This window comes from Pongo pygmaeus, chromosome 13 (genome assembly GCF_028885625.2).
Source record: "Pongo pygmaeus isolate AG05252 chromosome 13, NHGRI_mPonPyg2-v2.0_pri, whole genome shotgun sequence".
Taxonomy (NCBI): Eukaryota; Metazoa; Chordata; class Mammalia; order Primates; family Hominidae; genus Pongo; species Pongo pygmaeus.
This window is the reverse complement of record NC_072386.2, coordinates 72,568,297-72,594,879: the sequence shown is the minus strand read 5'-3', so window position 1 is coordinate 72,594,879 and position 26,583 is coordinate 72,568,297.

The following is a 26,583-nucleotide window of genomic DNA, read 5'->3' as shown; positions in this document are numbered from 1 at the left end:
AATTTAGAGTTTAACCCTTTGTAGGGTTATTTCCCAAGAGTAGGAAGGACAAATTTGAGTTTTATCCTCATAATTATTGGTCTACTTCAAATTATTTGTATCGTATAGTGCTTTGTACTTTTTCAAAGCGTTTCTCATTTGCTACTGTTGACAACCTTATGAGACTGGGGGGGGCATGTGATTATATTCTCTTCACTCTTTTGAGATGAGGAAACTGGGGCACAGTTAAGTGGTGACTCTGTCACTTGTATGACAATGACAATAATCACTGGCACTAGAACCCATGACTTCTGAATTTCTTCTCTCTGATATATGTGCTAAAGTCACTGAACTTCCCTAAAGTGAATAACAGAGAATAACTGGGAAAGTTCATTATTTGAATGATACATGCCTAAATAAAGGGAAACTGTCTGATATGGTTTGGCTGTGTTCCCACTCAAATCTCATCTTGAATTGTAGCTCCCATAATTCCCACTTGTCATGGGAGGGACCTGGTGGGAGGTAATTGAATCATAGGGGCAGGTTTTTCCTGTGCTATTCTCATGATAGTGAATAAGTCTCACAAGAGCTGATGGTTTTATAAAGGGTGGTTCTCCTACAGATGCTGTCTTGCCTGACACCTTTGCTCTTCCTTTGTCTTCCACCATGAGTGTGAGGCCTCCCCAGTCACGTAGAACTGTGAGTCAATTAAACTTCTTTTGTTTATAAATTACCCAGTCTTGGGTATGTCTTTATTAGCAGCATTAGAACGGACTAATACAGTAAATTGATAGTGGTAGAGTGGGGTGCTCCTGTAAAGACACCTGAAAATGTGGTGCTCCACATTTTCCACCAGTCATGGGTATGTCTTTATTAGTGACACAAGAATGGACTAATACAGTAAATTGATACTGGTAGAGTGGGGTACTCCTGTAAAGACACCTGAGAACTTTTGAACTGGGTAACAGGCAGAGGCTGGAACAGTTTGGAGGGCTCAGAAGACAGGAAAATGTGGGGAAGATTGGAACTTCCTGGAGATTTGTTGAATGGTTTTGACCAAAATGCTGATAGTGATACGGACAATAAAGTCCAGGCTGAGGTGGTCTTGGATGGAGATGAGGAACCTATTGGGAACTGGAGCAAAGGTGATTCTTGCTATGCTTTAGCAAAGAGACTGGTGGCATTTTGCCCCTGCCCTAGAGATTTTTGGAACTTTGAACTTGAGAGAGATGATATAAAGCTTCTGGTGGAAGAAATTTCTAAGCAGCAAAGCGTTCAAGAGGTTACTTGGGTGTTGTTAAAAACATTCAGCTTTATGTATTCACAAAGATATGGTTTAGAATGAGAACTTATGTTTAAAAGGGAAGCAGAGAATCAAAGTTCAGAAAATTTGCAGCGTGATGATGTGGTGGAAAAGAAAAACACTTTTCTGAGGAGGAATTCAAGCTGGCTGCAGAAAATTGCATAAGTGATGAGGAGCCAAATGTTAATCACCAAGAAAATGGGTAAAATGTCTCTGGGGCATGTCAGAGGTCGTCACAGCAGCCCTGCCCATCACAGGCCCAGAGGGCTAGGAGGAAAAAATGGTTTCATGGGCCAGGTCCAGGGCCTACTTGCTGTGTGTGGCCTAGGGACTTGGTGCCCTGCATCCCAGCTGCTCCAGCCATGGCCAAAAGGGACCAAGGTACAGCTCAGGCCTTTGCTTCACAGGATGCAAGCCTCAAGCCTTGGCAGCTTCCACATGGTGTTGAGCCTATGGGTGCACAGAAGTCAAGAATTGAGGTTTGAGAACTTCTGCCTAGATTTCAGAGGATGTATGGAAGTGTCTGTATGTCCAGGCAGAGGTATGCTGTAGGAGTAAAGCCCTCATGGAGAACCTCTACTAGTGCAGTGTGTGAAGGGAAATGTGGGTGGAAGTGCCCATACAGAGTCTCCACTGGGGCGCTGCCTCATGGAGCAGTGAGAGGAGGGCCACCGTCCTCCAGATCCCAGAATGGTAGATGTGCTGACAGCTTGCACCGTGTGCCTGGAAAAAGTGCAGATACTCAATGCCAGCCTGTGAAAGCAGCTGGGATGGGGGCTGTACCCTGCAAAGCCACAGGGGTGGAGCTGCCCAAGACCATGCAAACCTATCTCTTGCATCAGCGTGCCCTGGATGGGAGACACTGGGTCAAAGGAGATCATATTGGAATTTTAAGGTTTAATGACTGCCTTACTGGATTTTGGACTTGTACGGGGCCTGTAGCCCCTTTGTTTTGGCCAATTTGTTGCATTTGGAAGGTGTGTATTTACCCAATGCCTGTACCCCCATTGTATCTAGGAAGTAACTAGCTTGTTTTTGATTTTACCAGTTCATAGGTGGAAGGGATTTTCCTAGTCTCGGATGAGACTTTGGACTTGGACTTCTGGGTTAGTTCTGGAATGAGTTAAGACTTTGGGGGACTGTTGGGAAGGCATGATCATGTTTTGAAATGTGAGGGCATGAGATTTTGGAGGGGCCAGGGGCAGAATGATATGGTTTGGTTGTGTCCTCACCGAAATCTCATCTTGAATTGTAACTCCCATAATTCCTACTTGTTGTGCATAGGTCCCACCCAATGGGAGGTAATTGAATCATGGGATCAGGCTTTTTCCTGTTCTGTTCTCATGATAGTGAATAAGTCTCCTGAGATCTGATGGTTTTAGAAAGGGGAGTTCCCCTACACATGCTCTTTTGCCTGCTGCCATGTAAGACATGACTTTGCTTCTCATTCACTTTCCACCATGATTGTGAGAACTCCCAGCCATGTGGAACTGTGAGTCAATTAAATCTCTTTCCTTTATAAATTATCTAGTCTTGGGTACGTCTTTATTAGCAGTATGAGAACAGACTAATACACTGTCTTTTATTAATCAGGAGTCCTTGGTTCAATTATTCCCATGAAGATCATTTGTAGCAGTGACTCAGTGTCAGACACTCTTCCAAGAACGTGTTGACTCATTTCAACCACAGGACAAATCTGAGCAGGCAGCATCATTATTAGTTCCATCTTATAGTTGGGGAAACTGAGGCACAGAGACATTAGGCAATTGACCTCAAGTTACACAACCAGGATGTAACAGCTTGAGTTAGAACCCAGGCTGAACTGACTCCAGAGCTGTGTCTGTACTAACCACTGTGCTGTTCTGCCTCTGTTGTGTCTAGCATTGAGGGATTCAAGGTCCCCAAGCTTTCTCAGAAACACAGGGAGAATGTGTCTTTGGAACACAATGGTTTGAAACATCTTATTCAAAGGACGCCTTTCCCAAATGGCCTGCTATCTAATTCCTTCTTCCCTCACAGGACTGGCTGCATTATTAACAAAACATGATTAATAAAATGCAATATAAGCTTAAGAAATTTTCCTCTGATGCTATTATTATTTTTAACATTTAATTTAATGCATATCGTTGAGTGATAGAAGGGTAGTCCCTGTGAGAATTTTATTTTTCTGATGTTTTAAGCAGAGAGACAGAAAATGAGAGGTTCTTCAGGGGTGTTGCCGTCTGCTTGTCAGTCATCATCCTGAGTGGGACCAGTTTGCAAGTGGGGTGAGGAGGAGGGGTTGATGTTTATATTTTTAAAATTAGAACATAGCTTGGCATTTATTTTATTTGCTTTTTGATCTTTTTAAAAGAGCATCTCGTTTTAATTTCAGGAGTTATATATTCTTGCCTTAAATGTATAGACATCAGAAAATTATAGAGAAGAAAATAACATCACCAGGAATTCCACTACTTGGAGACAAATTTGGTTAACATTGTATATTTCCTCCCTTGTCTATCTTTCTATCATCTGTCTATCCATCTATCTATATAATATATTATTTTCCACTTAATATTTTATGCTTTGATAAATATAAGTATTTTCAATATCTTTTTAAAGTTTTTCATAAATGTCACTGGTTTACAGAAGCATCTTAGTTTTGGGAAGTGTAAACGTGAACTGGTTGTAGTTCCATTACTGTTTTCCATTTACTCTCCTTTCTTGCTGGGGTGTTGGCTCTTAGTGACATCTTGGTCAGTGTCCTCAGTTTTCCCATGGCTTTCCCTTTCTGGAACAGTCCTGTTTTTTGGTTTTTTAAGGCTGAGTGACTCCCACTGGATTTTAATACTCCAACTTCCAAAGCTTGGCTCTTTTCATCTTCCAGAGTAGGCTAACTCTTGTGAGCCTGGTGCTGGGGAGCTGTGGGTGGTGATATTTTTAAAATAAATCTTCCTCAGCCAATCCATATTCCCTGATAAACTCCAAGTAGGAATCGGAAAGACTGCCTCATCTTGGACCCATAGGAATATTGCAACCTTGAATAATGCTCCTACCTAACAACAGAATTTCAGCATGCATGTGTGAACATATGTCTCTGAAGGGGCTACACCTTCGCCATTGGATTCTCTCTTAGTTCTTATCAAGTCTCCAAGCAGTATTTTTAGAAAACTGTGGATGAGATTGACATATGGGAAAGGGAGACATTAAAAGTTAAAGAGGCAGCTCTTAACAGAAAAAGAACAAAACAAAATTCACTCAACAAAACTTTACCGAGCACTTGCTCTGTGTGAGGAACTGTATGTGGCTATTTGGGAAGCACCAAGGTTAGGAAGCATGCGCTTGGTTCTTAAAGAGCATCTAATCTAGCTGAAGGAATTTCTGAACCATTTTGTAATAGGAAGTCATGTGAGTTGGAGATCATTTGACTAGAATATCTTAAGAAGGATGCTTTACAGAAAGTAATGTGCAGTTTCTGCAGGTCTCTGGAGGTTTCTTGTAACAAAATCTAGAGGAAGTCTTTTAGATGTCACATTAGAGGTAGAAACATCAGAGACATCAGAGAAATATTTAGAAAGGATAGCTCCAAGACTGCTGAACCCATCCTGGAAGCTTCTTGGCAAGGAGGGGGCAGATATTTCACTGAGTCCCTTAATTGCAGTTCTACTTCATTATGGATATTAATGATCCAGTATTTCTAACTGTTAGGAAATGAACTGAGCTGGAATTATGGTCTATAAGCATTATACATTTTTAAATAGATTCAAATGATAATTAAGTTACGCATGCACATTGGAGTCTGAGACAAAATGTGAGCCTTTCGGCTTTACTGAATTGGCTTATTTTAACTGAAATTAAAACTGGAATTTGCCAGGCAGCTGATCTCACTCACTCTTCCAGGTTGTCATAGCCTTGCCAGCTGCACTAGGTGTCACTGTGTGAACTTCTACTGAATGAAAGAATAAAAAAGGAAGAGAGAAAGAAGGTGAGAATATTTTAATCTGCTGACACTGTTTTATACTGAGCATTTCTCCCCTCATTTATTTTCTTTTTGTATCAGCTATTTTAAGATTATAGAACACAGCATATATATGCATTATTGAATGACTGTGTTGTCCAAATAAGAATTTTTCTCTCATTTGGGGGATTACTATCATTTCAGGATAGCCAAAAGAAGCTCTCTTTGCATGTGTTCGGAAGTCTAATAGATGTAAGATTTTATCTTTTAAAAATTAAGCCTTGAGTGTCTTGCCCTGAATCTTATTGTATTCTTTAAACAAAATTTCATCCTAAGGGCATTTCCCCTGTTTGGAGAAAAGAAAGGGAGTTATTCCATTATACCTGATATTAATGATGCAATGTGTAAAAATATTTGACTTCTAAAATTCCAAAAATGATAGCTCTTTTCAAACAATTTATTTCATTTCCACTGCAAATTTTCTTCTTCTCCAGTCCATATCATGCTAACATAATTGAAACTTTTATGATCCCCATGACTGTGGTCTGATATTTATAACATACAACATCAACTCATACATCTGTGACTGCTCTCAAATAAGAGAGATCTTTATGCAATAATCCTCCTATTGGAAGATATGCTTGGGTCAGCATAAAGACCAGGACCACATGTGCTTTGTATAAATGCTGTGGAAAATTCAGATGTGGCACTGCTGAGAAGAAACACAGATAGAACCCCTAAACACACCATAAATCATTACCATCCCTTAAAACTATATAATTTTTTTCCTTGCCTAAAAGCCTGGAATCTTTCATTCTGTGTTAAGTAACTCAGTAGCATCTTCCCTTAAAAATATATGACCCATAATCAATTAGGGCCTGGAGAGACTGTTCTTCTATATTTTGTGCAATGCCTACAGCACTTTGTAGTGGCCAATAAATATTTTATAATAATAACTGCATGCCAGCTATCTAGTATGTGTCATAGATAAACTTTATTTTCAGGCAAATGGTGGAAATACATCTCAGTTTTTGACACCTGTGGCTTTTCATTTCTATAAAACTTGTGATGCCTGGGAATCTGGAGATTTTGGAGTCAAATGATATCCTTTAGAGCTAAAGACAGTATACGTGTGACTTAGCAGATGGCTATCAGAGACAGAAGTCATGCTTGAATCTAGGGGATACTCCTGGTGGCTTTTATATTATTATTATTATTACTACTAGAGTCAACACTTAAATAGTATTACCTATGCATTGATCTATGCATTTTCCATATGTTGACTCCTTAATTTTCATTACAAACCATTGTCTGGAAGTAGAAACTACTATTATCCTTATTTTACAATGGTGGCACAGAAAGGTTAGTTTACTTTTCTAAGGTCATACAGCCTTATGGTGTCAGAGTGAAGGATTTAAACCCAAGGAGTCTGGCTCCATAGTCCCTGCTTGTTTGGAACCATTGAACTGTAATCTGTTTTAGGAACCTCTCACCAACCTCCTCCCAACAGCTCCCAGAAGTATCTAGGTCTTCAGTTTTTTTAAGAATTGAAAGGACTGGTTATGGACTAGATTACTTCTTAGATTTTTTTCTTCTCCAGAATCCTCACTCTTTGGTTCACAAGAGTTGTCCTAGAGGGTGTTCAATGAGATAATTTAGATGTGGATTGGAACCTGGACACAGAGGGGTAGGAGACGTCAAAGAGTCCTCATAGATATCTGGAAGTATGGTAATGCCATCAAGGGAAATGGAAAAGTCCAAGTCTGGCAAGGCTGTGTTTGAATTTGTGCAAGTTTAGTTTTTGGTGGTGGTGAAACATCTCAACAGCTTCATGAGGCAACTGGTAATACAGTTCCAGAGTGGCATTTCTGGAAGCACATGCGTCAGAATCACTTGAGCTAGAAATTCCAAGAGAGACCTAGGAATCTGCATTTTAATGTGCTTTCCAGTTGATATTCATGGGTCACTATTTGTTTTGTTTTGTTTTCAGAGATAGGGTCACAGCAGCCTTGAACTCCTGGGCTCAAGTGATACTCCAGCCTCAGTCCCCTGGGTAGCTGAGATTACAGGTACCAACCACCACGCCTGGCTGTGGGTCACTATTTAAAAACTGCTGGGTAAGAACTTTAGAGACAGCAGTCAGAGATGTCAATTCAAGAGCCACAAAATGTTGAGTTGTCAGAGGGAAAACAGTAGTACAAGAGAATTGTGAGATCTCAACTCACACTGGAGAGGTGAGCCAGAGAGGAATGTGGGAAAAGGGAAGAGCGGCATTCAGAAATGAAGAGGGGCCAGGGCTGTGCAAAGAAGAGAAGGAGAAGAGCTGCCACTCTTCATGGACATAGGCACAGAAGGAACCATTTCAGTACAGGGATGAAGGCAAGGGGGAAACATGCTTAGAGAATCAGGAGGTGTGGGTGATGGCAAAACACAGACCATGAAAATGAGGATTGAAATAAGATGGTGGTATGAAGGAGCATCATTGCAAGAGGTGGTTTTATAAGTTGAGGAAAATCTGAACTTGTTTGAAACCCTATAGGGCAACATGAGACAGTTCTAGACGGGGTTGATACCACATTGGGCCAAGCAGGGTAGGACAGAGTGAGCAAGGACTTGGGTTTTTGCCCTCTCCTGTGTCATCCTTTCAGTAAGATTACTGTGGTTCAGTGATAAGTAATTGTCTTCCATTTATCTTTAATACTTTGATGATGATTGATATAAACTAGTCTCTAAAAGGAGATATTTTTGATGCATTGTAATCATGTCTGCGTAGGCTGAAAATGCACCCCCTCCCCCCAGAAAAAGGATATCCACATTCTAACCTCTGGATCCTGTGAATCAAACATTATATGGTAAATAAAGGGTCTTTGCAGATATGATTCAGTTAAGGATCTTGAGATTGGAGATTATCCTGTATTGTCCAGGTAGGCCCTAAATGCAATCACACAAGTGCATATAAGACAGAGTTAGAGAGAGATTTGTTACACACACACACACACATGCATGTACACACACACTCACTGACAGAGAAGAGAAAAAGGGGCAGAGACGGGAGTGAGGTGGCCACCCACGGAAAACCTGCAGTGCCTACAAGGTGCAAGGAGAAAGGAATGGATGCTTCCCTGGAGTCTCTGAAGGGAGTCCTTGGAACAACTTGGTTTTAGCCCTGTAAGACCCATTACACATTTCTGGCCTCAGAACTGTAAGAAAATAAAAGTATGTGGTTTTAAGGCTTGTGCTACTTTGTCACAGCAGCAGTAGCAAACTAATATAGTAAGTCCTCACTTAACATCATGGATGGGTTCCTGGAAACTACAACTTCAACCAAAGTAATGTATAACAAAACCATTTCTCTTTCTCATCAATGTTATATCTAAACAATGTTATATCTAAACAACAAAGGATTTGGGGGACCTGCCATATGTGTTTTGCTTAAAGTTGCAGCTTCTAATAACCTATGGATGATGGTAAGTGAGGACTTTCTGGATAATGTCCCAAAGTGTGCCTGCGTCGGGGGTGGTGATATGATGTACAAAAGAAAAGATTCTTTTTTCATCTCCCCCCAGCCAATGCCACCTTTATTACTAGGTGGATTAACAATCACACCCTTGACAAAGGCACTTTCAACTGCTCCATTCTTCCCTGTCTTCTTGACAGTTGGGAAGGAATTAAAACACTCTGCTTTCCTCACAGTGACTAGTGGGGCTTGCTGTGCTATTAGAGCAGTGCCTTACTGTACTTTTTTTGGGTAAATTGTGGAACTCATTACTGTAATACTTGAACAAATTTAAACACCTAACTCACACTCCTCTTTTATTCCTTTCTCCCTGGGTGACTAACTGTAGATATGTATAATGAAACCAAATAAACTCCATGAAGTGTGTAATGCCTACTTAATTCTGTCCCTATTCTCTAAATCAAGTACTTCTCTTTCCTGTCTGACTTGAGTCAGTCATTAAGCACATACAATAATACCCATTTGTCCACATTTAGTTGCCTGGAGTTAGTATAGATGGAACTTGAGTTCAGTTAAGTTGTTGGGGCACTTAGTAATTAATGGAAAAAACCTTTATATTAGTCTAAAGATAAGAAGTAGAATTTGGCCAGCTGTGGTGGCTCACATCTGTAATCCTGGCACTTTGGGAGGCCGAGGCAGGTGGATCACTTAAGGTCAGGAGTTCAAAACCAGCCTGGCCAACATGGTGAAACTCCATCTCTACTAAAAATAAAAAAAAAAGTAGAATTTATAATGCTCTCTGATAGCAGTGATGCATACCTGCCTTCTTGGAGACTTTAAGGAAACAAGGAAACACAAAAGTGATTGGAGAGTTACATGTACAAAACACATGCACGCACGCACATGCGTGCACACACACAAGCATATGTTGCCAGAAAATAAAAGAGACAGACAACAAATGACATTCAAAATTTTGTCTTCTTTCTTACACTGCCAATAAGGGGTAAACTCATTTTCTTTTGTAGGTAAGGACAATTTGGACTGAATGTCAACTGGATTAAAAAGCTCAAGTTGGCATTTAAAGAGATTGATATCTCTCACTCCCTTTGACCTCTGTTTTTCTTTAATTCATATGAAACTTAGAGGAGAAAAAAAAGTGAGTGAAAATGTCACAGAACAGTATTTTAGTTGTTTCATACAAAGTAGTTGGTAGATGAAATTATCTGCCCTATTAAAAAAAATTAACCAGTGATCTTAACTTGGTTAACCTGAGATAGTTTTGAGATTCTCTTTTGCCTTGATCTTTTGTTTTACAATGCTACTCTGAGAATACCTGGCCTAACCCAAATTGGAATGAAGTCTTGACTCTATTTTATGCATTCCTATTCTTTCAAGCCTACTCATTTGATTTTAATGTTTGGGAAAGCTGGAATTATGAGTTAGGAAGAAGCAGCCGACTGTCTGAGTATTCATGCATTCAGCCCTGAACCCTTTTAAATGTACTCATCACTATTCAGCAAGCATAATTCATGCCTCCATCAAGCAAGCAATCGCTAGGATACATTTTCCAAAAAAATACAGGGAAAAAAAAGAAACCTAAAATGGATATATGTTTCAGGACTTCCTATGCTTAAAACACCAAGGCTTCTTCTTTTTCTGATTACCTTTGTATCCAAAAGTCAAAGTAACTCACCAAGTGAAAAGGGTCTAAGTTTTCTCAGTCTAATTCCGATAGTGTTTTTCAATCTCTTAAGTGATTTCTCCAGATTTGCCTCACCGACTTCTGACTTTCACTCCCCTCCAGCTCCATTCTGAAGGAGGCTTGAGGTGTGTTGACTACTGTGATTGGACTCGTCTCGTCTTCAGGTAGCTCTTTGATTATGATTTCAGGTTCTGAAGCCGGAAATGCTTCCTGGCTCAGCTCCCGCTTTCTGCATAAACTCTAGCACTAACAATGACTAGAGAAGCAGGGAAGTTGGTGCCCACTATTCCTACGGTGTATTGAAGTTAAAACTAGCAATCCCAATGAATTAGGCAACCACTAATTATAAAGTGCCATAATGACAGAATGACCCTTCCGTGGAGGATGTTACCAGGTGTCCTAATCCAACATGTTGGTGCCCATTGTCAACTGTAGAATAGCCGTTGTGACTGAACTGACTCCCTTCCATGAGAAAGTCCACTAGACCCTAACATTTGTGGAGCCCAGAACAAGAAGGTACAAGGAGGCTCTCTGTCCAATCTCCCTTCTTTTCCCACTTTTGACTTTCTCCCAAAGCTTGAGGGGCATTGCATGCATGCTGATGGACATGACAGCCTGCAATTGCCAACCTCCCTTTACATTCCCCGACTCCAGTCAGCTGCTCTTTGGACACTCTTCAGGTGGCTCAGCATATTATCATAAGTATGGACAGGAGAAGAAGTCCTCACAAGTCTGGCAGGCCAGTGAGCATCCTAATGGCAGAGAATTAATTCTAGGGGCCCAAGTATCCACAGCATGCTCTGTAGGGGAAAAGAGGGCACAGGCTTCATGTGGGGTAGGCTGCCCTTTTGGACCCTCAGACTTTTTACCCTGTATGGATGTCATGCTTGGAGAAGTGACAGATCAGGGCCTCTAAACATCAGGGCTTAGGGCAGGCCCCCCGCTTGACTGGTGGCAGTACTAGAAAGAGAATTTTTTTCTGGGTTAAGTTAGAGTTGTATCTGCTTCGTGGCTCATAATTCCTTCTGTATCTCTTTTTCTTTTCTTTCCTCTTTTTCTCTCCCCTTCTCCTTCTTTCTTTGTCTCCTACTGTCCCCCTTTCTCTTTGTTGTATTTTTCACCCCCCTTGCTCCCTCTTCACTGCACAAATACTTACCAGCGTCTTGTTCTAGAATGCTGCAGTTTGGATGAGTGCAGATGGTTTAGCTTAATTCTTCCTCACTAATGTACAACTCTAGAGTTTTTTCATCCAGTCAGCAGCACAGGTGGACCACGGAACAGAAGGAAGTCCGCTTGTATAGTTTGGAGACATTTTTCCAATATGCCCCATAGGACATTCCTTGTGGTCTTTAGTTTCCAAGTTGGATGAACCCAGACTCTACCATCTACCATGTTGCCTTTTGTTCTTAATAAACTTCCTTTTTATTGGCTCTGTCTGTAATGGCACAGAATCTGCTTGACAACACAGGCACACTAGGCCTCTATATTTGTAGGGGATAGAAGGTGTCAAATGCATGGTATTAGAAATGTAAAGCCTTTCACTTTATTGAGATGATAAAAATGATAAGGAGGGGGCAATATTTTTGTATCAAGAAATAATAAATGATTTAATTTCTAAGTATTCTCAATATCGTACTAAAACATGAAGCAGAATAAGGCCAGGACATATTGAGAGAAGCAAAGAAAAAAGAAAAGACATGAGAAAAATATTAGGCTATTTTATTGTTAACTAAGAAACATATTATAAGGAAACGCTGTAACTTTTAGGCAATATGCTATTCAAACTGTAGACCTGAACTGTCCAAAGCAGTAGTCACTAGTCAAATGTGACTATTTCGTCCTTGAAAGATAGCTACTTTGAACTGAGATTTTCTGTTAAAAAAATTCACACTAGATTTTGAAGATTTAGTTAAGAAAAGGTAAAATATCTCAATTATTTTTCATATTGTTACATGTTGAAATATTAATATTCTGGATATATTGGATGAAATAAAATATATTATTAATATTAGCTTCACCTGATTTCTCTGAGTTTTTAATGTGGCTACTCAAATATTTTAAATTACATGTATAGCTCACATTTTCTTTCTCTTGAGCAATGCTGGTGGAGATAGTTCTGAAAGTTGAAAGTTGATGTCTGTCACATGGTTTATATCTCTATATGAGTATGTTCTATATATACTGTTATTTATGCATATATAAATATAGAAAATGTTATTTATATAGATAAAATGTTAAGAAAGAGCTGAGAGTTTGGGTGGGCTGGTTTGCATGTTCGATGCAGGAATTGATTTCTCTGGAGGAAGGATGACAGACGAATTTCATTTTTGCTCCTCTTAAACGACACACACAGTTTCTCGTGGGTTTAAAAAGAAAAGTGCAACCTAATAATGGTCTGAGCAACTCTTTGGCCTGTTTCATTTCCGGATCTTTGTGTGGGAGGCTCCATCTTGTCATTCTTGTCTCTGCTCAAGGTCATCTCTTCATAGAAACTTCCCTGTATACCCCAGCTCAATGCTGCCCACTTCTCAGTCACTCTCTTTCACAATTTCATTTTTTGGTGCATTTACAATTATGAGAAATTACCTTGCTTGCTTGCTAGTTTATTTTCTCTTTCTCCTACTAGAATATAAGCCACATGAGGACAATGGAAGTATCTAAATTGATTATCACTGTATCCCCCGTGCCTAAACTTGACGGTGACCATGGATGCAGGGCAGGTCATAAAGCAGTTACTAAATATCTGCTGTTGGTTGATTTTCTAAGCAACTCTGTGCTATATTGTGGCTAGACATCATGATGCAACCAACCGAGATCAAATCCAGAGACTAAATGAAGTTTTTAGTGTTTTACTTATTTGAGTGCTTATAAGATTTGCATATTTAACAACAGAGCTGATAATATGTTTAACAACTAGACTCAAGTTCTAGGGCTCTCTTGGCTCAATGGTTTTAAGCAGATCAAGGACAGTTTTGAGTTTAGTTTTATCTAGAAAAATGAGGGATTTGAACTAGAAGGTTGTTTGAATAGTCTGGTTCTGAAATTCCATGCTGTAGATTTCATCAGAGGGTTGAGAGTCATATATCACTTTGGCTACTAACTGCTTGAGGCTTTATCACCCATTGTTATATGATGAGAGGACTGAGAGTATTATACGTTATATAGTTATATGATGAGAGTATTAAAACAGGGCAGAGGTCTTGGCTGTCTGCATAATCACTGGGATATTGGAGGGCCAGATTTGGGGATCACAGAAAGTAAGGGCTTAAAGCTTCATGATGCCATATGTGATGGTGGGGCTGTAAAGAGGAACCTTGCCTATTTTCCCATTTATGTTTATGAAGTAACTATGTATGTATGTGTTTCTTTTTCTTTTCTTTTTTTTTTTTTTGTGGCCTCTCTTCTGTTATACCATGATATGTTTCCCTGGTAGGCAGAGAGAAAATAAGACAAATGAGGAATTACCCTTTGCTTTGGACAGTGAACTAAACAGATCATGGCAGGAAATGCAGGAAAGACATTTAGGAAGCGAAAAATAGAAAAGAGCTCCAAGGATAAAGTGGCAAGTGCTTGACACTCACCAAGAAGTGCTGTTCAGCTTCAAATATGACCGCAATGCTGCGTGGGAGGGTCTTTTGAGAAGGACAATTTCTCTCAAAATGTGTGGAGATAAATTTCTCTATAACCCTGAACTTTTGGCACCAGGTGGCCAGCTCTGTATTTCAATTTGTTTTCATAGACACTTCCTGATGAAGATCTATTCTCTTTTCTTTATTGTTTATAATGGGGCTTTCGAATATCTGAATGCACAGTGACCAGGCATCCGAATGAGCAATACTCTCAATAATTCTTAAACAAACTCTGCTGATGGGATGCGTAAGCCATTAAAAAAAAAAAAAGTCCTTGGTTTGGAGGAGATAGGATAGAGTGGGGAGATCCACCTCTATTGGCTGTAGTGACAGAGTAGGGCCAGTGGGTGGCTGAGCATTTAGATGGCTGGTAAGGGAAGAAATAAAACTTTTGAAGACTTTCATTTATCTTGTTTTTCAGTGTTAGAGTTCTTGAAGAGTTCAGGTGTAATCATAGCCTTCTGTTCCAACAGGAAGCACCATCTGCTGAAGCATTCTGTAAGCAATATAACATCTCTCCAGAGATAGTTTAGCATTCAATTCACAAAGAAGGATGGCAGGGACTTGTAAACAAAAGGAAACAACTGAAGCAGTGAGGAAGGGGCTGTGCTCTAAACATTCAATATGTTTCTTTATAGCTGAGAAGCCCTGTAATGCTACAAAACCCTGGAAGAATTCTCTGATGTATTAATTGTTTTCTTTTGTGTGTGTGTGTGTGTGTAAGATTTGTGTTTGAAACTGCCTCTTCTAACACACCACTCTTGTTTTTTTATTTTGTTTTAATTTTTGCTTTTGTTTACTTTCAGGATAAGCCCTTTCTTATGGGTAAGGTGGGTCATAAGTGGTTATTGGTGAAAAACATATAAATAATAATTTAAAACATTTTAAAAATGCTGTACTTTGAGTATAGCTTTGAGTTTGGAGGAGAGGAACTCATAAGACAAGGCATTGGAGTGGTGGGCACTACAATTTGAAATGGGGTCTTAGCAAAAGAACTTTCCTATTTCAAGTTTTGCTATTTTGTCACAGGGAAAACAGCCAACAGTCTCACAATTTACGTCAATGCCCAATTGGTTGAAAATGCTGCATTGTACCCGAAGGAGAGGCTTCTAGAAACTCATCTGCATTGTTGAAGAATCAAATATTTAAGTAAAAGTGGACTCTCTTTTTCTATAGTCTAATTTGGCTCTAATAAAAAGACAGAGTGTAGGAAAATTGGTCATGCTGTGGGGAGAAAGTCTTTCAACCTTTTGGTTAAATTCAATACTTTAAGCAGAGTAGGAGCTCAAAATTAAGTGTCAGTGAATGAATAATTTGAGGGCAAATTTGCAGTAATCCTTCCTCCACCGCCCTTTAGCTATCTTCCTCCATTTAGACACACAGACCTGGGAAATTTTGGTCTCTAGTTGCATATTTTACAAAACTGCTCAATATATGACTTTATGATTTATATGGCCTAGAAATATTTACAGTAGCATTGACCATGATTTAAAACCTTAACCTCAGAACCTAGATTGTAAATATCCTGAATTGCAAAAGTATAGGAAAAAAAAAAAAAGTCTCTGTCCTCAAAAAACGTATAATTCTCAGTGTTGCATCATTATACAAATTAATGACACCAAATGTGTGTGCACACATGCCTTGATAATTGTTTTATCTGATGGTCTTTATTACCTTGTAGAAATTATATTGTCATAATTAAAACAAGTTTCATTATTTTCCACTTCCACCCCCATATAATAGATCACTACCATTTTAGCGGTGGGCCATTAGGCAATACAGATTGGATTGTTTTCCCCTAGATTTGTCGGTTTACTGCTTTTAAAAGAATTAATCACCTGTCTTATAGCTTCTCTTGTAACTCTGCTGGCTTCCACATGGAGAGAATTCTTTACTCTTTAGAATCACAGAATGTCTGGGGAGGATCCAGACATCAACTCTCTCCTGACCTGGATAAAGGAAACAGTGCAATGTTGTTTATTATAGAGTCCATGGAAATGTTCTATTGGCTATTTTAGTTGGCTACCAGAGCATTTTAAATGGTTGCATATCCTTTCCACAAGCCTGTGAAGTGAGTAGTATTGAGACCAGCGTGGTCCTGGTTGTGAAATTACCACTTTGCAATTTGACTTTCCATTTTACCTGATTCCTGCATTTGTTGCTTGTCTGCCCTCTGTAGGTGTGTGATTTTAAACTCTTGGTCTATAGGCAGATGTACTTGTCACTTACTATAGAGCAGAGCAGAAATTAGGCATTTCCCAGTTCCTGATAATAATACCATAAAATACCAAAAATGTATACATACACACATCCCACATAAATGTATACATTATCCCATGATGTGAACATATAACTTCATTGGTATATAGCATATATTTTATCACATGGCCACTGATCTCCATTTTAAATCAAGTTTCCACTTTTGGAAGTTTAAAAATATTATATAAAATAAAATATTATCATTGTTTGGGTAATTATGAGAGAAAAGGTTCTAGAATACCATTCACTCATTCATTCATTCATTGACTCAGCATCTTTTGCATGCTTGTTGAAAATCTATTAAATGCTGGGTATTGAGTTCTGGTTCTGTGTTGACCCTACAGGATATCATTGATTTGATATCACTTGATAGTTTCTGTTAAATAAGAAAACAGGTGTTAACAATGACACCACAAGGCCAAAGGAATAGTCTTTAATCTAGTCCATTATGGACTAGATTATCTTCCTCAATTATCTTGTCTAGTGTCATTTCCTAGGAGGTGTCATTTAAGTTAATCAGTTTCTATGGACCTAACTCAATATGTGCCCATAAGGCTAGTGGCCCAATTTATCACCTTCAGGATATTGATCTCTCTGAATCCTTCTGTTAGGAATTATTGGGATTCCTTGCCAGGAGTAGGGTTCTGGGAGTCCTGATTGGGAATGTGAGAGCCACTTGGTGGATCTTTGTGCAGGAGAGTCATTTCCTGCTGGTAGCCTAACTTGCGGAAAGAACCCCACTGGGGATGCTCTTACACCTTCTGTGAGAGACCCCTTCTCTCTAAAAGACCATGATAGAATAATGGTCCCCCAAGGGTGTTCACATCCTAATCCTCAGAACATGAGAATATGATAACTTCCATGGCAAAGGGACATTTACAAATGTGATTAAATTAAGGCTCTTGAGATTGCTAGGTTATCCTGGTTTATCCAGGTATGCTCAGTGTAATCACAAAGGTCTCTATAAGAGAAAGGCAAGAGGGTTTAAGTCAGAAAGGAAATGTGGTGGGTGATGAGGCTAGTAGTTGGAGTGAAGCGCTTGGAAGATGGAGGAAGAGACTATGAATAAAGGCAGGCAGGAAGACTCTTGGAACAGGCAAGGCCTTGCTTCCTTGTGTGAAGCCTCCAAAGGGAGCACAGCCTTGCCAGCACCTTGATCCTGACTTCTGACCTCCAGAACTTGGAGAGTGCACTTGTTTTGTTTTAAATTAATGTGTTCATTGTAGTTGGTTACAGCAATAGGAAACTGACACAACTGGGTAGCCACTGTGTGGGCAACTTCAAGACGTCTAATCTACCTGCAGGCACAGATCTAAGTCCTCTGTCCAGAGGGAGGGCCTATTTGATGCAAAACATTTATTCACAAAGCCTCCTTGAAACCAAGGAAGCCTGAATCCCACTTGCCACAAGAAGTCCACGAGTGTCTCTTACCTCTCTGCCACGGTTTCAGTGATAGGGAGCTTGTAGTTTGTCCCACCTCTGTGTCTCCTTCTCTCATTTTTTATTAAGAGTGGGGCTAGCAATGCCACGGATTCCTCTGAATAAACTGAGCCAGCAAGGATCACAGATCCTCAGGCATGTTTGTGAGATAAGCAGCTGCATAACCTTCACATCTGAGTCTATCTATTCATACTTTTTACAGTTCAATTTTGTAACAAATACTTTTTCCACTATGTGAATTTATGAAACTGGCCTCAAATCCAGGTCTTCTGAGTCTTGGCCCAATGTCCTTTCTCTTAAATCATGGTTGCTTGTTAAGTGGACTGGAACTGCCCAGAAACAAGAGTCTATGGTGAGAGGTGTCTTAAGTGCTAATGTGGATAGATGCTAAAGCTCAAAGCTGAAGATATCTATCTGTTTGTTAATTCTCAGCTTTGGGCATTTGCATCCTTCCACATTAGTGCTTTCATCATTGAAAGCAGTTACAGTGTTCTTGGGATCTTCTCCATCGTTTTAATGTGTAGGGATCTCCAGAGAGGGATGTCATGATATTTATTTCATAGTGAATAATTTCTCATTGCTTGCTGAGAATCTGAAGACCGTGAAATAAAATTGCTCTTCAGGCCATTTTCTTAGCCCTCTGTTATTCACTCCTTTTTGAGTTCCTTGGCATAAGGCTGAACTACTGATTCTACCTAGCAGGTTTAGCCAATGCAGGAATGTCTTCTTGAATGTGTATGAAGGAATTCCACAATCCCATTGGCTTCCCTGGACACATTTATGCATGTTCTAATCCCTTAAAACACTGGAGTTGTGTTCCCAAATCCCAGCATGTCCTCTCGCAGCTCCATTAGGGACATTCAAACGTAAGGAAGCTAAGCGAATTTCTCATATACTCCAAATGGCTAGTGGCCCAATTTCCCATTACAGAGATCTTGGCACTCAAGTCTAGATCTTTTGATAGACTAGTTTGTAGGTTTGGTGAAATAATCTTTTATGATAATTATTAAAATCTGCAGACAGATTTAGAAGCAATCTTAGATCTTGAAAGCAACATTATCTGGAGAACTATGCATTAAACCGCTGATTTAGAAAGAAAAGGCGTGGTTTCCAAGTTCTTATTTGGAAAAAAAGGAATTGTTCACAGAGGTCAAGAACACTGTTAAATAGAAGGTTTATTTATTTTCTGAAATCATCATTAATTTTTTAATTAAAAAAAGTATAAAGTCATGTGCCAGGCATTGTGACACCCTATGAAGTTGGTACTCATTATTCCATTTTACACCTGAGAAAGCCACAGCATAAAGAAGTTAAGTAACTTTTCCCTTAGGTTATATCACTTGTAATGGCAGAGCTAGGATTTGAACCTAGGCCATCCTTGTCCAGGGAGCGTGTTATTAAAACTACATTATGCTGCCTTTCATAGACAGATGCCAAGAAGAAAGAGTCCAATGGATCTGGCCATTATCAAAGGTTGACTGCTATCGCTATGGTGGAGATAGAAGCTTATGAAGGGGAGAGAATTTAAAACAGTTGACTGAAGACTCCTGACAAAGAACTACCAAAGCTTTAACATTCTAGTGCACCTCATCATTCAGCATACCTGATGAAATTCCTACAGCGTAATTATCTCCCACAGCTAAATTTTTATGGCCTACCTCCAACATTCTGACTGCCTTGAGACTAGTATAGGATGTTAATGTCACACATTCTGTAGAGATACATGTCAACTAAAAGGAAATGATTATTCAGTGATGGTGTGCATTTGATGAAAAAATTTTTGCAAAGCTGACATAGTAACTTGAATAAAGCAAACAATAAGCAAATAAACAAATAAAAGCTCTTCCTGGCTTTACTATAGATTTAAAAATTAAATTTACTTTCAAAAAGTTGGTTACTCTTCCCTATGCGCTGTCAAATTCATGAAAAATGTGTCATAAAATAACTTGTTCATTCCTCAAACTGCTCAAATTTACCCTTTTATTTCTTATAGGGAAAGGAGAGCTGTACAGGGCTCACTTTCGAAAAGGCTACTGTGTGCTTGCGGGCTGAAGAATTGTTGAATGCCAGGAAGTAGCAGCCAGAATAACACCTTATGTTTGTATGTGTTGCCGTTTATAAGCCACTTCTTCATACAGTATTTAATTTACATCAATGATAATCCTGAGCTGTAAACATTCTCTCCCCCCAGCCCATGGACACTTCAGGCTCACTGAGGTTCAGAGACTTGTCGCCAGTCACAGCGGCCATGTGTAGTGTGTCAGGGCCTCAAACCCAGGTCTGCACATGCCAAGCCCAAGGCTTGTTTTCTTACACAGCTGCCACCCTAATTCTTTCCTTTTCATCCCCAGGGTAAAGTGCCCCTGAAAAACCTGCTCCAGCATCCAGCTGTCTACAGGCTGAGGAAGCCAGCATGGTGTGCTTTATCCTTTCTTGGTGAACCCAACCTACGCCCAGCACACCACAGAATAGATTTTAAAATTTCAGTTGCCCTTGAGCCCCAGTGACACATTTTGAGGTTTTTTTTTTTTTTTTTTTTTTTTTTTTTTTTTTTTGCAATTAGATGCCTTATGGCTGTGGTGAAACTCCAGCCTCATTCAAGATTTGGTCCATATACTCAGGGCTGACCTAAAATTGTGTTGATCTCAAGACTAGCATATCATGCACTTTGACATCCATCTCCTGATATTCTTGTTGAAGGGACAGTTGTAGGTTTCCAAAGACCATAATCTAAAATTTTTTATGACATTTGAGACCTAACTGCATCAACCTTGTTAAACTGCTAGACCCTTTAAATTCTCACATTGCTACTTTGCCTCATCTATGCTAGATACAAGGAATATATTTAGCATAGGCAAGGCACAATAAAATGATAAAGACCCAGTCCTTGCTTTCAAGTAGTTCATAATCTAAATGGGGAATCTTACAGTGCTACTCTGTAGAATTATTACCAGGTTTATAACCAAAAAAGTTAACTCGTGTCTAAATGTCTTATCATGGTGATTTAGCCTTGCTGGATATTTTCTGTTTGCTCCTTGACATCCATTCTCTCCTCTACCCCTCCCAACTCTCCCCAGTTTTGTGCCCTTGGGGCTGACATTTACTACTGGATCAAGGAGTTCCCTTGCCTTCTGGTAGGTTTGCTCTTTGGGAAGGAGATATGAAAGCATTTTTTCCTTTGCCTCCCTCCTTGCTAGGCTGTATCTTTCTTGGTATAGACTGTATCCCTCCACCTAAGGCCATATCTCATATTGGTGGCCCAATCCTAAAGCCATAGCTACCATTTTTTCTCAAGGTTTCTGAGCCTCTCCATCCCCAATCTTCAGAATGATAAAGTTCCCTGTTGTTGCTAGCCCTACAGTACTCTATCCCTTGTTAATTTCCCTTAATCCTGCCCACAACTTTGTAAATATTTCTTTTTTTTTAATTATTATTATACTTTAAGTTTTAGGGTACATGTGCACAATGTGCAGGTTAGTTACATATGTATACATGTGCCATGCTGGTGTCCTGCACCCATTAACTCGTCATTTAGCATTAGGTGTATCTCCTAATGCTATCCCTCCCCCCTCCCCCCACCCCACAACAGTCCCCAGAGTGTGATGTTCCCCTTCCTGTGTCCATGTGTTCTCATTGTTCAATTCCCATCTATGAGTGAGAACATGCGGTGTTTGGTTTTTTTGTCCTTGCGATAGTTTACTGAGAATGATGATTTCCAATTTCATCCATGTCCCTACAAAGGACATGAACTCATCATTTTTTATGGCTGCATAGTATTCCATGGTGTATATATGCCACATTTTCTTAATCCAGTCTATCATTGTTGGACATTTGGGTTGGTTCCAAGTCTTTGCTATTGTGAATAGTGCCACAATAAACATACGTGTGCATGTGTCTTTATAGCAGCATGATTTATAGTCCTTTGGGTATATACCCAGTAATGGGATGGCTGGGTCAAATGGTATTTCTAGTTCTAGATCCCTGAGGAATCGCCACACTGACTTCCACAATGGTTGAACTAGTTTACACTCCCACCAACAGTGTAAAAGTGATCCTATTTCTCCACATCCTCTCCAGGACCTGTTGTTTCCTGACTTTTTAATGATTGCCATTCTAACTGTTGTGAGATGGTATCTCATTGTGGTTTTGATTTGCATTTCTCTGATGGCCAGTGATGATAAGCATTTTTTCATGTGTCTTTTGGCTGCATAAATGTCTTCTTTTGAGAAGTGTCTGTTCATATCCTTTGCCCATTTTTTGATGGGGTTGTTTGTTTTTTTCTTGAAAATTTGTTTGAGTTCATTGTAGATTCTGGATATCAGCCCTTTGTCAGATGAGTAGGTTGTGAAAATTTTCTCCCATTTTGCAGGTTGCCTGTTCACTCTGATGATAGTTTCTTTTGCTGTGCAGAAGCTCCTTAGTTTAATTAGATCCCATTTGTCAATTTTGGCTTTTGTTGCCATTGCTTTTGGTGTTTTAGACATGAAGTTCTTGCCCATGCCTATGTCCTGAATGGTAATGCCTAGGTTTTCTTCTAGGGTTTTTATGGTTTTAGGTCTAATGTTTAAGTCTTTAATCCATCTTGAATTAATTTTTGTATAAGGTGTAAGGAAGGGATCCAGTTTCAGCTTTCTACATATGGCTAGCCAGTTTTCCCAGCACCATTTATTAAATAGGGAATCCTTTCCCCATTGCTTGTTTTTCTCAGGTTTGTCAAAGATCAGATAGTTGTAGATATGTGGCATTATTTCTGAGGGCTCTGTTCTGTTCCATTGATCTATATCTCTGTTTTGGTACCAGTACCATGCTGTTTCCCTTTGAAAACTGGCACAAGACAGGGATGCCCTCTCTCACCACTACTATTCAACATAGTGTTGGAAGTTCTGGCCAGGGCAATTAGTCAGGAGAAGGAAATAAAGGGTATTCAATTAGGAAAAGAGGAAGTCAAATTGTCCCTGTTTGCAGATGACATGATTGTATATCTAGAAAACCCCATCGTTTCAGCCCAAAATCTCCTTAAGCTGATAAGCAACTTCAGCAAAGTCTCAGGATACAAAATCAATGTACAAAAATCACAAGCATTCTTATACACCAATAACAGACAGAGAGCCAAATCATGAGTGAACTCCCATTCACAATTGCTTCAAAGAGAATAAAATACTTAGGAATCCAACTTACAAGGGATGTGAAGGACCTCTTCAAGGAGAACTACAAACCACTGCTCAATGAAATAAAAGAGGATACAAACAAATGGAAGAACATTCCATGTTCATGGGTAGGAAGAATCAATATCGTGAAAATGGCCATACTGCCCAAGGTTATTTATAGATTCAATGCCATCCCCATCAAGCTACAAATGACTTTCTTCACAGAATTGGAAAAAACTACTTTAAAGTTCATATGGAACCAAAAAAGAGCCTGCATTGCCAAGTCAATCCTAAGCCAAAAGAACAAAGCTGGAGGCATCACACTACCTGACTTCAAACTATACTACAAGGCTACAGTAACCAAATATTTCTTTATTAAACTTTCCTTGACTATTTCATTTGAATGTGTTATCTGGCTCTTTAAGGCCCCTGTGTCATTCAAGACTCTCCATGACATGGTTCTAAACTCTTAATCTAGCCACATCTGTCAGTGAATCTCATTCACAATCTCCACCCTCTCTTTAGAGGACCTCATGATGGAGAAATATTCTGAAAGGGTCTACTCATGGTCCTTCTCACCATTCAAGGACAACACATGCTGCCTTGTTCACATAGACTTATGACCCCACCTTATGGTCAAAATTAAACTTGCCTTCCTCACTGCTCTTGATATCAGATTAAATGCTGAACCATTGCTTATTTCACTTGACTTTCTCTCCTCTTATTTGCATGCTTGTCTTCTTTATCAGCCTGTTGCTCCCTGAGGGCAGGGCTTCCATCTTACTCAGAAAGAGAGTCCAACATTGCAGAATCAGTCCGCAATGACTGTGTGCTCAATTAATGAATGGGCTTGCTTGCAAGATGAATATGTGATTGTTTGGAGGTTAATAATTCAATCTGGGATAATCTAAACTATGTGGTTTTGCTGTCCTGACCCACTCCTTTGCTATGGATGCAAGATTAGCAGAGGGCATTTGAAATAGACCAATTGTATTTATCATGAACAATTCTGATGAAAGCATATATTGAGAAGGCTAAAACTTTTCAAGGATAAACGATGTTTTTGGAGTCGAGATAGAAGTTGAAGTGTTCTTTCTTCCACTGACAGTGGCTTTCAAACACTAACTCTTCTATGAAAACTCTACAATAGCATTTGCTTCAGTGAGGAAAAATTTGGCTTGGCTTGAAATGGTGGAAAGAAAAAGAGGTCAAATGAAATTCTGCTTAGAGAGCACTTCCTTCTGCCAGCCACAACCCAATTTCCAGAGATCTCGGATATAAAAGATAATGGTATGGGGTGTTGAGTATTTGACGGGGCCACTTGTCTTGGGCCAGTGCAGTTTTGAGCTTGGGTTAAGAGTTAACTTTCCTTTTCTTTTGCTTGCTAAGCAAGCCCATGCTCCTTCTCAGTAAGGGAGGTGCCTTGTTTTGTCCTAAAGTCAAGCACTTTTCTAACACATCTTCAGTAATTAGATCTGTCTTTTTCCTTATAGCCCAGTGCTTTTCATGGAAGTTAATATTTAACTGTTTTATTGCCAGCACAGCTTCCCAACATGTAAGTTGGAGAGCAGCTATTTGCCCCTGGACCTGAACAATCTATATAGGCTTTCTTTATTACTTGATCAGCACTGTCACTAATGCAAATCTATCTCCCACATGAGGAGCGACATTAATTTTATATTGTTTATATACTCTTGCCATAAGGTTAAGCAATTTCTACTATTAAGCTTGATGAAATTGCATTACCTTAATGAAATGCACTTTACTGATGAAGAAGAATGTCACTTTCACAAGTGGAAGCACTTTTAGCAAATTTTTACGAGAGAATTCCCAAAATCATATCTTAATTGCTTGGACAGCTGTGTAGTTTACATAATGAGCAAACAATGCCAAGGTTTTTTATTTCCTTTGTCAGCTGTACTGGATGTTAGTATGCATGGTGGACCTTTTTTGGGCCTTTTATTACTTGATTGCAAATCATTCTTCATTGTTGCCCAAATTTATGGAAGGACATTGCTCCCTGAGGTGCCATTTCCTTTCAGGTCTGTAACTGAACATGACTGATGGCGCCAGAGTAACAGTTGCTTATTACTGCATTCACTGAGCTGTGATTGCTCCAATACTTTATGCTGGCAGATGTGTTTCCCTAGGAACAGCATCTCTGAGACAGAGGTCATTGATCAAACCCCCTCTGGCTGTTCCATTATGTGCAAATTATTGCTAAAAGCAGAGAGGCTGCAAGGGAGGTGGTGTGTACTCATTGCAGATATCAGGGAGGGAAGTCCAAGAAAAAAAAAAAGGCAAGTGTAATGAAGCAGAAAAAAAATTCCACCTAAACTAAAACAATGTTTTTATAATGTGAATTAATAGGAAAAGGGGGAAATTAAGTGACTCTGAGAGACATGCAATGAAAGAAGAGTAGAATTTTATCATTCTGGGGTAACTTCTAATATTGGACTTGCTGATAGCATCCTTAGCAGCTTTCCAGCCTAGAAGAGGGCATGTGTGTGGGCTGTACCCAGAGCACTGTCACCCTGATAGGGTAAAGATTAAGGCACTTAAGTGGCCAGTGCACAGTACTCTCTTCATCCCATTTGTGGCCAAATGTTTAGAAAATGCTGGAGACATACAGGGGACAAATGCAGACATGCTTCCTGTCCCCTAGCTTCCCCGGGTAGGGATGGAAGTGATAATGGATTGACTGGTGAACGGGAAGCACTTACATCTAGATCAGCCTTTGCTCAGGCTTGGTGGAACAGTATTTCTTACTTTTTTTGCTTAGCTGCAGCAGAAGCTCTTCCCAACAGATTTCCATTTTTGGAAAGACCGGTGGATTCCCTATGTGAGTGTTTCTGATCTTTGCTAGCTTCAGTAAGACATGGGATGGCTCAGGTGGAGCACGTGGCCTGCACACCTCTTGCTGGGCCTCCCTAGCCACAAACCTATATCACTCCATTTCTCACACTGACTTACTTTTTAGTGTTGGCAAGACTTGCCATTTTTATTTTTGCAATTCAGTCCTCCTTATCTGTAAAATCTTTCCTTACATTGAGCCAGATTCTTCCCAGAGTATAAGTCATTCCTTTCACACATTTTGGAGGCTTCAGGAACACCGTGTGCCAATTCCTGGGACATTGATATAGCCTTTGGGTATTGCTAGAGTCCCTCCTAAATATTGTATTTACTCCCAGGGTAACTTGATGTAACCCCACCATAACTCCCAAGGAAAGAGGGGAGTGCAGGAGCTCCTTTACTTGCAAACATGATGGGGGCCAGAAGGCTAAGTAGTGATGGTAGGCTTTATGTCTATAATTTCAGAGTGACTGCCAATGTTCTCTGTTGGTGGCAGGCAGATTTGAAACCTTTTTTCTTTGGTGGTAGTTGTGGTATGAGTATTGAAAGTACATTCTTTTAACAAAAGAATGCTTTTCAAAAGAGAGGAAGAAGCATTCCTATAAAAGATGAACACATCTCAAAGATTTTAAGTCATTAATCAAATGAGGGAACTAATAAGATGTTAGGACTAGTTCAAACGAAAATCCAGGGAACAGACGCATTTATAGACCAGGAATATTGAAATGAATTTGCAAATTCATTTAAAACTGAAGTGAGGAGATTTAAATTAATTTGCATGTCCATAGATAAGAATTGTTTGCATTGTTATTAGTTTCTAAAATTTAAACTTAATCTCAACAGAACTATGAAGAGCCCAGTCAAAAACAAAGGCACA